Source organism: Argiope bruennichi, chromosome X2, assembly GCF_947563725.1.
Source record: "Argiope bruennichi chromosome X2, qqArgBrue1.1, whole genome shotgun sequence".
Taxonomy (NCBI): domain Eukaryota; kingdom Metazoa; phylum Arthropoda; class Arachnida; order Araneae; family Araneidae; genus Argiope; species Argiope bruennichi.
Genome location: NC_079163.1, coordinates 138,003,714 through 138,018,648, shown reverse-complemented (window position 1 = coordinate 138,018,648; position 14,935 = coordinate 138,003,714). Strand labels below are relative to the sequence as shown.

Sequence of the window (14,935 nt, the reverse complement as noted above, 5' to 3'; positions counted from 1 at the left end):
CTAATTTCCAGAAATTAATTCAATAATTCTTACAAAATCACACACACAGGCCACATTGTCACCACGATGACTCCATCTCATAAGCACACACACTGGCCACACTACAATCACAATTCATCTCGCACACAAATTTCCTACACCGCCTCCATACGACGACTCCACAGTCTCGTACACACGATTCCACATTTCTCGCACTCATTACCCACGCCACCAAACAACGACACGATTCCACATTTCTCGCACTCATTACCCACGCCACCAAACAACGACACGATTCCACAGTTCTCCCACTCATTACCCACGCCACCAAACAACGACACGATTCCACAGTTCTCCCACTCATTACCCACGCCACCAAACAACGACACGATTCCACAGTTCTCGCACTCGTTACCCACGCCACCAAACCCGACACGATTCCACAGCTCACGCACACCCAACAAAAAGCTCAGAATCCTCGCATTCATTACCTAAGCCACCAAACCTAACACGATTTCACATTTCTCACGCCGGCACCCCCACACAACCAGTCCTCGGCTTTCACATGCATTTCTCACTCATAATTGCATACAATATCCAATTACGCGATAAGCGATTATCAGACATTTTTGCTACCAGGCCCACACCACAACTTTTGAGTATGAGCAATTAATCCACAGCGCTTTCGCACCACATTACAATAGAGTCGGGACTAGCATTGTACTTGCCTACTATGATCTCGCACGGTTTCTGTTTCACATACAACTATCTCTTAAGTATATTGATTTAACTCCATCCATCGCATGTCAATATATATCAATGCAATATTTCCCATTCACATAATGCACCTCTCAATCTGAGGATAAAATGCATCCTACAGCCCAAGTTCGAAAAATATTTCTATGAACATTTTATGCCCAAATCGATTACATAAAATGTTCAAAAACCAAGGGTCGATATTCCTAGTTTTGATGAGATATCGAGTTAAAGCAGGCTAATAGTAATGCAGGATTTGCGATTTATTCAACAGCCATAATTTTGTAGATTCCATGCAAAAACTTCCTACATTCTGCTTAACTTACCAATTTATAAATTTAAAACATTCCCATAATCGGGACAAATACTGACAGCTGTCAAAACCGGGTCATGCACTTTGATAGCTCCGTTGGTTACAATAAAGGTGCATTCTGAAAAGGTGGATTACGTTTAATTTGTATCAAGTCTAAATACGATTTCTAAATGTGAAAGCGATATTTGGATGCACGAATCTAGTTTTATTGCATCTTTAGTTTCTATGATTTGATATTAAAAAATTACCAAAAAGTGAATACAAGATCAAATATATTTTCTCTAAATTTCAACAAATTAAGTTTATAGTTAACCTAAGGGAGCTGATTTCAAATCAGAAACTGTTAAATTGAAATACACTTCGATTGAAATGTTAAATTATGTAATAGCATATCATAAAATTCACCGTTTGGATACAGAAAGAAAATAGATATTCACTAAATCAGCAATAAGTATAGGGCACTATTAAAATATAGAATTTTAATACAATAGATTTGTTCGATTAAGGGGAACTAATACATAGGACATTAAACCACTTCACAAACAAGACTCGCACGCGCATCGAATAAATGAATTTTTAACTCCACAATTAAGAGTATATGCAATTTAATGTATTAACTTTACATGCAAAAATCATAAAGGCTTCAATGCCTCAAGTATATAATTAAATAGCAAGTGTCCCAAATAATTAAGAAGCTATATAGAATAAGAATATCAAGATTACAATAAAATAAGAAACTATTTTAAGAACCAGACAAGCCTACTGAACATTTCTAGTAACAATTTGTCGCTTCATTAATTGATATGCTAATTATGCGCAGTTACAAATTCAATAAAATATTCTGAAATTATAGATTTTTCTTCCGGTAAAATTTATATCGCGTTTTAATAAAATAATGAATAAACTGATAATAAACTTAAGTAGGTTACGAGTTCAATTAAGATTTTAAGTGACCTGTAATTCACCAATTCATAAATGAAGCTTTGAATAACGACATATACTGAAGGTTTCTATTGCATTTGAAAAACTAAGCTCGGGGAAAGCTAAACTAGAAAAATTATAAACAAGTCAATTGAAGCATTAGAGATGCATTAGTAATATCCCGAGTTGAAATTATACGCGAAATTAAGTTAAATACTTTGGACAAATATAATATTTAATGGATGGACTTTTCACTCAGTTAGCGCTGAGAAATAGAAGGCGTTGCTAAAAATAAAACTGAATTTTAGTTTGAGATTCATTTTGGAAAATTACATTAATTCAAATTGAGAGAATACTCTAAATCAAGGAAAGAAATTTTAATTTTAAGGATTTTTTTTATTGCAAGGTCATTCTAGTTTTATAATTCTTATTCCTATACGAGAATGAATGTTTGAATTATATGATATTTTGAACTAAACGAAGGATCTTAACGCGTTAATTTTTGAACTCTAATATTCCGATTAAACAATGAAGAAATATCCATGATGTACGAATATTCCGCATAAACAGCCTCCGAGCAGCTAAAATACCACAATAAATAGACATACCCAGTGAAGTCCAGTGCGACAGACGACAATATCCAAAATTTTAGCCGTCATCCTTAAAGACCTAATATGGCGTGATGGCGTTTTGTCACGACATCGAGGAACTAGTATTGGATTTTAAATAAGCAACATGGGAGAGTGTCACTTGCTGCGACTTCGGCTTCAATATGCGCACAATCCATCATAAGGAGGGTTATATCTGAACGTTAAAGCGAATATACTTCACCATGCAAAGAATCACAAAATAAAAAAAACTAATCATTTTCTGAGACTTTATCAAGTTGTATGAGGTAGAAAGTGTTCATAAATTGTTCTCTTCTTCCAAAGATTTATAAAAAGCGGCTCTGCAGCAAGAACGAGGAATTTTAAAAAATTACAAAAAATGTTATTCGAATTCGAACCCGGAAGGTGCATCCACAAGAAATATAAATTTTATTAAATGAACAACAATTATTGCGCAAATTTAAAAATAAATCTACCAAAACTAGCGAAAGACGAAATAAAGGTGGTCTGTGCTCCTAATGTAAATAAGATGATTACTTTAAATATTATCAACCGGAATTTTATGTCAAGGGTATCAAAAAAAAACAAAAAAAAACGGTAAGCAACATAGATGTTAATGAAGAAACAAGATGAAAATATTTCGTTTCTAATTTCAGCTAACCTTCGCAAATATTCCTGCATGACTTCCTTAGGGGACTACGGTGGCCTAGTGGTAGGGTCTCTCCCACGGAATTGGAAGGATCCAGTTTCGAAATTCGATTCTACTAAAGATTCATCGTTAATGCAGGCCGAGTGAACGCTAAATAGCTATTGCAAATATGCAGAATTTTGGAGAGAGAGGACTACAAGAGGGATTACGCTCATCATCGGAGCTCAAAATTACAAGGTCCATCCCATATAAAAAATGATAGAATCTAAAATACTAAGTTGAAAAATATGAAATGACCTAAATTATTTCAGATTAATGCTATCTTCATCAAAAAAAGGGATATTAGTAACAACTCAGTGATATAAAGATATGATGAAATGAGTGGTTAAATTATTTAAAAAAAATTCAATTCGCCTTATACTTTTAAAATATGTTCCTAACTCAAAACATATACTCTGAGAATCTTAAGAAGTCTATTCAAAAGTTTCAGAGAGGATAAGCAAACATTTAAAAAAATCAGATGTCAGTATGTTGTTTCATTGACCTCTATGCATCGGAACCATTTCTTTTTTTTACAGTTCTTAAAGTAAAAATTCCTCAAATAATGACATTTGTTGAATGAAAGATAAATAATCTTTTTATCACATTTTCCTAATATTCAACCAAAGCTGGCAGATTTATTTTTAAATTTATAGCAATAATTATTGGTTTTTAAGCAACATTCATATACTTTATGCGTGCTTCTTCCGGGTTCAAATTTGGAAAACTGTTCTTTATTTAAAAGAAATATCCAAGCTAGCTGCAGAGCCACCTTGCATAGATCTTTGGAAGAAGAGAAGGATTTATAAAACACGTCAATATCTTTACTATTTAAAAGTTTCAAAAGATTGATCAGTTTTCGTTTTGTAGTTCTTTGCATGCTAGAATAATTTTTTTTAAATGATTTTTGTTAAACCTTGAATATTTTGAATTGTGCTGGGATAGATATATTTTATAATTTAGTATCTTTTGCGTTATTAAGCAACTTCTTAGTATTTTGATGGTAAGTTCTGTTGTTTCAAATTAGTTTAAGTCTAATAATGAATATAAACTGTTTTGTCGTTTTACGTCTATTGTAGAATATTTTTTCTTGCTAAAATATCCGTTTACATTAAATGTCTTTTTTTTTTTTTTTTTTTTTTTTTGAAAAATCGGAATGTTGCAACTATTTTAAACTCGGGCATTCTTTTTTTAAATGTGTTCCCTAATCCATGTAACTGGCGAAAGATCAATTTTATACACATGACATCTTCGTTCGCTAGAAGAATAAATAAATTTTTAACTCTGAAAGAAAAGTTTTTGTTACCGCTTTGGGAATTCTTTGTTAAAGCATTCAAATATAAAATCTGAAACATAAATTATTTGTTTTTGTGAACTTTGTTTTGGCTGAGCGAACAGAATGATTTTTTTATATTAAAATTAATTGTCAAACAAATATTTTAAATGTAATATTTTGGTCAATAAATTAAAAAATCAATTCTGAAAGCAAAGTCACTTTTTTTATTAACTCATGGGAATTCTGCTTATTTTAAAGAATTTTGTGCTGAAAATAGTAAAATTTGTACTGAAGTATATTACAGAAATTCTCTAAAATTAAAATTTTATCTATTTGATGGAATATAATGTGAATTTTCACTTCCGACACGTAAGATTTTATTGTTATCAAAGCTCGGCAAAAACGGAGAATAGTTCATAAAACACTTTAAATCGGAAGCAACAATTTCTTGTCTACAGAGATTGACATTTGAATAACTACAAATGAAACCATTATTGATTGAACTGTTATTTTACGTAGCAAGATTACCACAAAGTTTTGTGGCTGATTACTACAAATAATTTACTTCATAACTACAAATTTTTCATAGCTGCATGTGACCATCTGCTTCTATTTTAAAGAATTTTGAATTATATTTATGGTTAAAAACAGTATCTGGAGCAAAAGTATGCACAATACTCGATAACCCATAGTTTATTCAAAAACTTCTTTCCTATTATCTAAGCACTTCATTAATGGGGTAATTACTTCAATGATGGATTCAGATTTATTTAATTGTCAAGAAGAAAAGAAATTTAATGTTTCAGGCAATCGATATTACACATATTCTAAACACTTTATCTGATTTATATGTTAGCTTAGTTCCGTTCTCTTTGCTCTTTCATTCTGAGTGTTATAATGTTGATTTTAGAAACGTCTGAAATTTAGCTAAAGAGCCTTTCAGTTCATCTGAACTTTCAATATAGCACTCACTTATTAGGATAGTTATAAATGATTGTATTTTATTCTGCACAATAAAAGTAGCAAAAATGATACTCTTATATTGGAAAATCTGAGGATGACGAACTCAAATTCATCTGCTTGAGACTACCCAACTTGAAAATATCGAATTAACTCGGCATTGTCATTGATAAAAGAAAAAAACTTTTTAGTAGGCAGTCATTTCTATTTATTGTAATTGTTCCAAACCATAGCTGTATGTCCAATAACAAGAATTGTATATTCTGACGGGGAAATGTATCGGAATGACCATTGCAATAAAAGCTCCATAATTATTAATCTATATTTATAGTTCAAGTATTTAAGAATTGGAATTCATAAAATTCATTTATTTATAGTAATAAAAAGATAATGAAATCTTATTTGAAAAAGGTTTATTGCAACTTCAAAAAAAATTTCATTTATAATTATGGAAATAAAAACTATGAGAATCGTTGAAAGAAGTTATAATGGATGTTTTCATTATTGAAAAATGAATGCAAGTTATAATATTTCGTCACGATGTGACGGTATTTCGTTCGGCCACTTCTACTAAATCTGACTATTTTTCAAAACTTTACATCAGAGGAAATTTTAAATAATTTGATTAGAATGGACTTTAAGTTTGTGTATGAATGTTTCATAAATGAAACCTATGATAATTTAAAACTTCTCTTTTGCTTAGAAAAGTAGATCTAACCAATAAGTAAAGTTTCCTATAAAGTGTTTCCAAAAAATACTTAGTTCGTTTACTTTCAGGTTTTCAGATTGACGAAGATAGAATACGTAGAAATACGTAAAGTATTTAATATTTCAACAATATAGCCTTTTCAAAAAGTGTGCTACGACTGTCTTGAATGTTTTTTGATTTATCTTAATGGTTTGGTAATTAAAACTGCAAGTCACTCTGCATAAAAATAGTTGAATTTAAGCATTTAATTGTACAAATTTGTCTTATTGTAAACATAACTTTTCAAAAGTTAAATTTTACAATGCATTGTGTATTACGAACTTTACATTAAAATTCTTTTCTGCCAAAAAAATTCTTCCTTTATAGAATTGGTAACCTAATATTTTTTTTGCATTACAATGTATTCCTTTTAGAATTGTTTATTTGAAGTCGCTTTCTATTTTCATTATATTTCTTGTCGGTTATTACTAGCAAATACTACCTGAAGTTGTATTTTTTAATTTGCTTTATTCATTTCAAACACTTTCAATCCCTAATGATTATTTGCCTCATTGTTTTGGGAAAAACTCTCTTAAAATTTTGAACCTTTATTCAAAAAATTGTATCACAGTATTTCGGAATTGAATCGTCTGTATTGTCTTCGTCTAGTCGTGTTACCTCAGTCATTGCCTTCTATGCAGTAATTTTACAGAAAAACCAGCCCGTTTTCAATAAATGTAAAAGTTATTCTTTGATGCCTATCCAAAGTTTGTCATTTTTATAGATTTAAAAGTGGAAACAAGAGAATGACTTCATGAACTTAAAGAATTTATTTTTTAATGAGTGTAAAATATTATGATTTCTTAAAATTAAATTTGAAAAACTGAAATGAAAGAAAATTCATAATAAAATTGATATAAGCGAAAAGTTAATACTTTAGTTCCTGTATTTTTATGCAAAATGTTCTAAAATTATTGAGGGCATTAACTTCCAATTATTTTAATACACCCGAAAATTCAGATTTATCATTTAAAGTTTTGGAGGGGGGACTTTATTTGTCAGAGACTGCTCCTCTAAAAAGAGTAAAATTTGTCTTCATAGAGACGGGTCCAATCGCTTGTCTGAATAGCGTTGCGTTTTGTGCATAATGGCACGATTATACCTCGCAATTTATGGAAAGTATGTTAGTTTAACAATATTGCTTTGAATACATAAGAGAACCACAATGCAATGCAAGATATGCGCTTTTCTTATTTCAATAACCCATGCTTTTCTTAGCTTCAGACTATTAAGCTGAAGTTTTAAAAACGTTTATGTATCAATTTCCATTCTGTGTTGCATTGTTACTTTTATCTCAATGGACCATTTTTTTCTCTTGACTTAGCAAGATGTTAATGTAAGCACATTTTTATGGCACAATGTAAAATGTAATCCGAGAGCATTTCTGTAAAATAAAATGCTTGCATATTTTCATGACATTCTAATGTTTGCTTTGTGAATTTACTCTAATATAGAATATTTAATTGTTCTGAATTCAATTAGTAGTTGTTGAATCACCCGTATTAATGAAATTATTTTTAGTTCGTAATTTATCATTCTTCCATTAGTGCAAAAGTTACTTGGTTAAGGAAGGTGCATCAGCTCGTATGACGCTTTTGTATTCTGATTGCAGTACAAATTTATCAGATACGTTATCTACTTTCAAATAGAATATTAATATAAAATTAAATAATTCAACTAAATTAAGATTAAATCAAATTAAACTTGACTTTTACCATCTAAGCTGCTGCTCAACTATAAAAAAAATCGTAAAAATTGCAAAGAGTTAGTGTTAAATATGATTCATAATTGTTAAAATTCCAGATTTTTCTCATTCAAAGCAATTGTTTGTACTTCTGTACATACGGATACTTAATATATTCTTATAATTAAATTAAAATATTTTTCAAATTTCCTTAAATCATTTTTTAAATGTTGTGTTAACTCAAATATTGACCATTAATTATCTGCGCAACGATTAACCATAATCTTTGACAGCTCTTCTGCTTACGATAATTTGTATTCGAAAGTAGAAGCGGCATCTGCATCATTATGTCCAACACTTGCTATGTGATGAATCGTGCATAAGTTGAAACCATCGTTCCAGCAAGTGGCATTCTTCCAAGTTTGGAATTGAAAATCCTGTTCCAGTTCAAGCTGACATCAAAAAGTAATACTAATCACTATTTCTACAAGCCATGTCACTTATGGTTAACGGAGGAAAGTATTTTCATGTGGATTTCCTTCTGTTGTATTGAACTAACCAGGTATATGTCTATATAATTGTGGTATCTAGCTGTCCGGAAACTACCTCTGTAGGATATTTGATGATTAGAATACTTCTTCCTTGCTCATTCAGAAACCAGAGGTTCAGATTCTTCATTCCAATAAGTTACTAATTCTTAAATGGAAAACTGAGTCTAGTTATGAAATTGAAATCGTAGAGGCAGTTAACTCTGCGATAAGTGAAATTCCCTAGAAATTAAAAAGCATTTTACTAATATCAATATTTAAATCGTGGTGGTAGATTTTTCAGAATAAATCTAAAATTAAGTTGGAATTTTTTATTTATATTCTTGGTTCAGAAGTAAAGTCCATTGCCAATATTTGATTAGTGAACTAGCTCATTTAATTAGTATTGATTATAATATTCTTCTAAGAACTTTAATAAAGTTCTGTCACTTCATTTCGGGATATGTCTAATTCATCTGAAGTTTCCTATCTAACTTATTTACAATACTTTGTTTCCACGGAATCCAGCCTTTTTATGGCTTCAATTTATTCAAATAGAATCGATTTATTCATGACATTCAGTGTGCGTGCTGCTTTTCAAATTTTTGCTTGCGAATTGTTATGGAAAATCACGGATTACATAAATTAAGTTCTTGAAAAAAAATTTTGTTTATTCCCCTGGTAGATTCAATTACTTTTTCAAAAGGCGACTGTATGAATTGCACCTAAAAATATATATATTTGATGTTTGAATCAAAGAAATTTTTTTTTAGGATGAAAGATAAAATGTTTTTCGAACAAAGTAAATGGTAAGCATATGAAAAACCACCTAAATAATGAAGTCTTAAATTTTTGCATTATAGATGGAGAAATAAAATTCTTGAATATATATTTAAAACTGTTAAATACTTAAGAATATATTTGTAAAACTATAGATGACATATGAATGATAATGAAACCATAGCAATTATTATTGGCAAGAAATTAAAAAAAAAAACTTTTGATTTGCTTTCGGAAATGACAGTAGTATTGAAATTAACTTTTGACTAATTCTTAAGTAAATTTCTCTCTAATACTCTAGATGAGGCAAATGAATATAAGAAAGTATCGTTGGAATTCTAATTTTCTATCGTTTTATAAGGCGTTGGTTAGTTGTTTAATACTAACGATAGGTAAAGAATTGAACTTAACCATTCCATACATGCTATCTATTAGGCATATTTAAATTGCCGCTCATTAACCTAAACAAAATTTCCTTGCTGTTTGAAATAATTAGTCATGTATTGCTTTAAAATGTCTTTCAGCCATTCTCTTGGTTTGAAATTTTAATGCTATTAAAATTAAGGTAATTCATTCCGGTTTGAGTTAAACATAAATTATGTTAACATTTATTAGTATGCATGTCAGCACTCTTTACTTAGTACTATTTAATGGCCATTTTCGCAGTATTTATCTTAATTATTGAACTCGAAAATTCTTTACATGTTATTGCTTAATGAACTACCGTAACATTTCGGCTCTAATATTATTTAAACCATTCCCGCTATGAAGTCAATTCCCTTATCATTAAATTTCGAGTCTTTATTGATTGAAATTTAAGAAAATGCATTTGGTATCGTTTCTGCTATAGGAAGTTTGAATAATCTAATTGTAATTTAAGACAGAAAACCGTAATAACGTAAAGGAAATGTCCCATAATGTGCCCTCGAGTCCTCTTGCATCGAAATATCAATGTTCAATTTTTTAATTCCTATTCACTAATTCATCCTTCATATGAAACAAGTTTTACATTATCCGATACAAATAATACTTAATCCAACGTCTAATTTGTCTTTTCGTTGAGTTAAAATGAATTATCAAAGAAGCAAAGTCATCTCAAAATTACGAGCTGTCAGTCTTTGAATTGTTAGGTACGATGTTTAGAGGAAATTTTTTAATACTGATAAATTTGTAGACTAAGCTGTACAAAATGTAACAGGTGATTGTAAGGAATTTTAGCAGTTATGTTCTTGAGCAAATTGCGTGTCTACTATCCTGCATCAACTCGGCATTCCATTTTCTAAATGGGAAAACAGCACTAGGATCGTAATTTACGAGCTTTTGCGTACCATTTTCAACTAGATGTTTGGTTCGATGTTGAATTAAGCCATTGTGATGTACACCTGAAAGCTGCAGATTCGTAGTGGTGGTGGTGACGGCGTGGGTAATGTATGAAAGAGAGAGCTGCAGATTCGTAGTGGTGGTGGTGACGGCGTGGGTAATGTATGAAAGAGAGAGCTGCAGATTCGTAGTGGTGGTGGTGACGGCGTGGGTAATGTATGAAAGAGAGAGCTGCAGATTCGTAGTGGTGGTGGTGACGGCGTGGGTAATGTATGAGAGAGCTGCAGATTCGTAGTGGTGGTGGTGACGGCGTGGGTAATGTATGAAAGAGAGAGCTGCAGATTCGTAGTGGTGGTGGTGACGGCGTGGGTAATGTATGAAAGAGAGAGCTGCAGATTCGTAGTGGTGGTGGTGACGGCGTGGGTAATGTATGAAAGAGAGAGCTGCAGATTCGTAGTGGTGGTGACGGCGTGGGTAATGTATGAAAGAGAGAGCTGCAGATTCGTAGTGGTGGTGACGGCGTGGGTAATGTATGAAAGAGAGAGCTGCAGATTCGTAGTGGTGGTGACGGCGTGGGTAATGTATGAAAGAGAGAGCTGCAGACTCGTAGTGGTGGTGACGGCATGGGTAATGCATGAAAGAGAGAGCTGCAGACTCGTGGTGGGGTTGATGGCGTGGATAAGTTTATGGGTGCGAGAATTGTAACTGTTTTTATGTTGGCGATGTGGGAAATGTGAGAATTGTGGATTTATAGCTGTATGGATAGTGTGTGTGAGTGTGAAAGAAAATGGGGGAAGTGTAAAATACTAAGTGAGAGAACTAAGTATAGAATTTTGTGCGAAAGAATTGCTTATGTCATTCATCTAAGGCTGATTACAACGATTTTCTTCGTTGGAAATATTTTAATGCTGGGAAAGTCAGAATTCAGGAACATCGTTCGAAACGTTTCATTGAAAAAGTAAAATGAGAAACAGAATATATATCGGAATTAACCGGTTCGAAGATTTAAAATGAGGTTATTAATCTCTTAAGAATATTTTCTTTTGCAGTCTCACCAATTCTGTATTTTTATCCGATAAAATTGTGTTTATGTAACCACATTCCCACCGTGCACTCGACTTTCAAACCAGAATGAAGCTTGAACTTTTCATTTTGTAATAGAATTCCTCGCGATTAGATTTGTCTAATCAAATGCCATTTTATGTTGATGGCAGAATATTCTTAAATTTCTTCATGATATGGAAAGAAAGGGCATGCATTTTAACGACTCGCAGTTTATGATGGGAAGAATGAATTAAAGTACATCTTCAGATAAAAAAAAATTTGCTTGACTGGCAAGAACCCCTTTTGTTTCATTTTATCATCTTCGTGACTGAACCTGAATAAGAAATACTAGTTCATAAAAAGAAAATTACTAACTTAGCATTACATTCACCACTCCTACTGAAGATGGAAATAGAAAAATTAGCAGTCTCTTAACAATTTAATTTTCAAAATCCCCTCTGAACCCCAGTGTTAATGTTCACTTTTAATTACTTTTTGAATTCTAACTCGCTACTCTTGTCGTCCAATACTGCTACAGTTACGTGTTTATGATGCATATTTTATCCAAATTTAATTTCTCCAAATATTTAATCTCTTCGTGATTTTTAATCATTATTTGTTTCATTTGAATTTCATGGATTCCTCTAACCTGTAATAAAGTTAGCCTTGCTTCGTTGTTTTGGCTTTTCATATGTTTGCCATTCCCCTAGTTGAAGGAACATTTTGTTTGATATTCCCTGAAGACTAGTTCGATTCAGTTTCGCAAATCCATCAGCCATAATAAGAAACGAATATTTGAGGTGTAAAACATACAAGTCGTTTTTGATATAGTAACTATGTCAAAAAATTAGTGATTTAGTACATTTAGCAAATATTTAAATTGCTACTCGTACCGAATTTATAAACAATATTTTTAATTCTATATAACCCGTTTTCGAATTGTAATACATCAAATCTTAGAAGTTTTAACGATGAAATATTGAATGCGAATTTAAATTTTTTAATGAATGAATGGATAAAGTTGACAAAAGGAGCTAGAGAATTTTTGCAAATGTAATTGAATTAGATTAAACAATTGGGGCCGATTTAAAAAAAAAATGGATTTTTGTTTGTCTTTAGTTCTAAGCGATGGTAATGAAATAAAATCTTAAGGATCGGGTATACATGTAAAAAGTGAAATACTGATCTTAAAGGCCGAATTTAAAATCAAATGTATTTATAATAAGCAAGATGTAGTCATTGGGAAATAAAATTTCTGCACAGATAGCCAAGTCGTCTATTACAAAAAAGACCAGCGAGTTCCATTAAGACAAAGAATAAAATTAGTGTAAAAACTGGAATTCAAAAACACTCAAACAATCCAGTCCAGTTCAAAACCAAACAATTTAGTTCAATTAAATTCTAACAGAAATTGGTCTGTAAAGATTACTTGAAAAGAAATCATGCATCAAATATCCAATTTTAACAGCAGGGAATTTCACTTATTGTAGAAGCACGTATTGATTTGGGAAGTTTTCATCTTATAACTGTATTCTGCATGAAGATGTTTCAATTCATTTGAAATCTTTCAAAATTCAGTGTAAATCTGCTCTTCTGGTATGATGATTGAGAATAACAGAAATATTCGTAATTTCTTGATATTCCATACTAGTGGCTCTTTGGCAACGATAACTGTCAGAATTATATAGGAAATACTTGGTATGTCCCTTGCTACAGAAGAACATCATTGGTTTGTCTGTTCATTAATAGTAGCTGGGAAGAGAATAAATGTAAACTCTGGTGGTGAAAATAGCAGGAACTTGAAGTTGCTTAAATTTAAACTGCTTTCATTGCACCAGAACATTTCTGTCGAATCATGTGAATACATTATTAAATGTATTTGATGCTATTAATAGGAACAATGGTACCCTCCCCCAACCCTCGTCTATGGAATGACTTTTTTTCAGTTTTTGTCACAAATTCTATCAACTAGCAATTTGGATGACCAAGAAACTACATCAGAATGATAGATAATGGTAAGTTAAAAGAATCTTGTTAATTATCATGCCAAAATATAGAATACAATCATTCAATGTGATTATTAAATAATTGTAACCTTACTAATGTGGACACTTAAGTATATATAGGTTAGAACACTAACAACCTTTTGCCGACTAAAGGCTTGCGACTCGCCAGCAGAAGTGAGATTGCTTCCTTGGTTCTCTCTCGTGTTCCGAGCTGACATGAACTACGCTGGATGCTGTGAAAAGTTCGCTAAAGATGGCATCAAAATATTAAATCTAAGTATCCATTTAGTTCCTTGATTATAATACTAAAATTGCGAAAACACGACATCCTGTAATCATTTTATTTATTCTTCTAGTCGAATGAGTTGCAAGTTATAAGGAGAGAAAACATTATTACTTAGAAACATCTATCGAAACATATGCAGCATTCCCATCTCTTTCTCAACATAAGAATCGGCTGAATCGAAAAACGGGCCATTCTGACATCAATTTCTGTAAAGGGCCGAATAAATCAGACGCCACAGAATGGAGCCAGCATGCGAGAGCCTTCTGCATGTAGCCGTCCTCCCCAGGAAAATGTTGCCAGGCAAGTAACGAACCACTTAGTGCTAAAACAAGACAAGAAATGTTTCCAGGTAATACTGTTAGTCTTTCGCTTCCCGGAAATTTATTTTCTCGGAGAATGAAACATTTTATTATTGCTTCTTAAACAATTTTCAAGCCTTTTTACTCCTAATGAGATGTTCATTAAGATCACAAAGCAATGTTTTTAACGTCAAAATACTTCAATCCAGAAAACATTATTTGCACTCTTACAGAAGGAAATTGAATGTTTTTCGAATAAAATTTCATCTTGTCACTATATAGTGCTCTCTGTTTGGAGGACGTTTAACGGCGCTTGACGGAGAAACAGTACTGTAATCCTAAGTATAATCAATGATTGTTGAATTAATTTATCAATCCTCCTTTTATGTCTTTAAAATACACTTGCATAAACTTACTACCATTAAGGAAATAACACTTTAGTAATATCAATAACATGTTAAAATAGATTTACAAATGCATTTAAAATACTGCGAGTAGTTACATTATCAATAGAGAATTAAATTGCTGTTAACTTAAAAAAAAAATTGTATTTGGGTTGAATGCAAGTATATCTGATTTAATAATATAAAATTTTATATTTTCATAGGCGATGTGTAAGTGTCATATTTGCAGAGTGACTACTTCAGTTTCTGTCAGATTCTCTATCAGCAATCTGTATGATGGCAAATATTTTCTCATAATGGTATTAGTAAGTAGTAAGAATTGATAATTGCCATACA

The 14,935-nt window shown here is 31.6% G+C and overlaps 1 long non-coding RNA gene across 1 annotated transcript; it reads left to right on the top strand.

The window, feature by feature from the left end:
- Positions 1–4,158: 4,158 nt before the first annotated feature.
- Positions 4,159–14,906, top strand: LOC129960582 (uncharacterized). Its single transcript, XR_008783633.1, has 5 exons — positions 4,159–4,268; positions 13,500–13,619; positions 13,722–13,887; positions 13,967–14,245; positions 14,803–14,906. It is a non-coding gene; the product is annotated as an uncharacterized LOC129960582 (long non-coding RNA).
- The last annotated feature ends 29 nt before the right edge of the window (positions 14,907–14,935 follow it).